The sequence below is a fragment of the Nicotiana tabacum genome, chromosome 22, assembly GCF_000715075.1.
Source record: "Nicotiana tabacum cultivar K326 chromosome 22, ASM71507v2, whole genome shotgun sequence".
Lineage (NCBI taxonomy): Eukaryota > Viridiplantae > Streptophyta > Magnoliopsida > Solanales > Solanaceae > Nicotiana > Nicotiana tabacum.
The window spans coordinates 176,826,546-176,827,361 of NC_134101.1; the positions used below are offsets into that span (position 1 = coordinate 176,826,546).

The 816-nt window shown below is 39.8% G+C and overlaps 1 non-coding gene across 1 annotated transcript; it reads left to right on the forward strand.

Moving 5' to 3' along the window:
• The first annotated feature begins 332 nt into the window (after positions 1-332).
• Positions 333-439, forward strand: LOC142176959 (small nucleolar RNA R71). The gene has a single exon (XR_012705753.1). It is a non-coding gene; the product is annotated as a small nucleolar RNA R71 (small nucleolar RNA).
• Positions 440-816: the final 377 nt, after the last annotated feature.

The following is an 816-nucleotide window of genomic DNA, read 5'->3' on the forward strand; positions in this document are numbered from 1 at the left end:
ATAGTGTACATAAGCCCACATTAGTTGCATCAATTATGTGTATCTGCTACTTCTGTCCTGATTCATCTATCTTTTTGGTGCTCATTTGCATCATTAGAGTGGCCATATTTTCAGCTATGGAGCTGTTTGGGTCCAAAGACACTAAATGAACTACATGAGTGATTGTAGAGTCTCTTGTCATCCATCCTGAGTTTTGGGCCATCTTATCAAGTAGGATCTTGCTTTCTCTGAATGTTTTTCTAAAAAAGGCTCCACCTGCTGAAGCATCAACATTGGACTTTAAGCTGTCTGCCAATCCCATGTAAAACCTCTGCCCCAACATCTACTCCGGAATGTCATGATGTGGACACTTAACCAACATACCCTTGAACCTCTCCCACATTTCTTGTAATGTTTCTATTGGTTTCTTCCTAAAGCTCAATATCTCATTAATTTGTTTAGTAGTCTTATTGGGTGGGTAGAATTTGTTCACAATTTGCTTGACTAATTCCTCCCAAGTAGTGATAGAGTTTATGTAAAGTGAATTAAGCCAAGTCTGAGCCTCTCCTGTCACCGAGAATGGAAACAACTACAGCTTTATTGCTTCCGGTGTCACATTAATTGCCTTTGCGTGACACATATCAATAGAAAATTCTTTAGATGCTGCTGAGTATCTTCAACGTATGACCCTGAGAATAGTCCCTTGTTCTGCAACAAATATAGCATGTTGTTTGTGATTTGAAATGATTCTGCTTGTATCTGGGGGACTGCAATTGCGGTTGCTAGGTTGTCGGCGATGGATTATGCCTAATCATACAATGTTGCTTCTGGTACAAG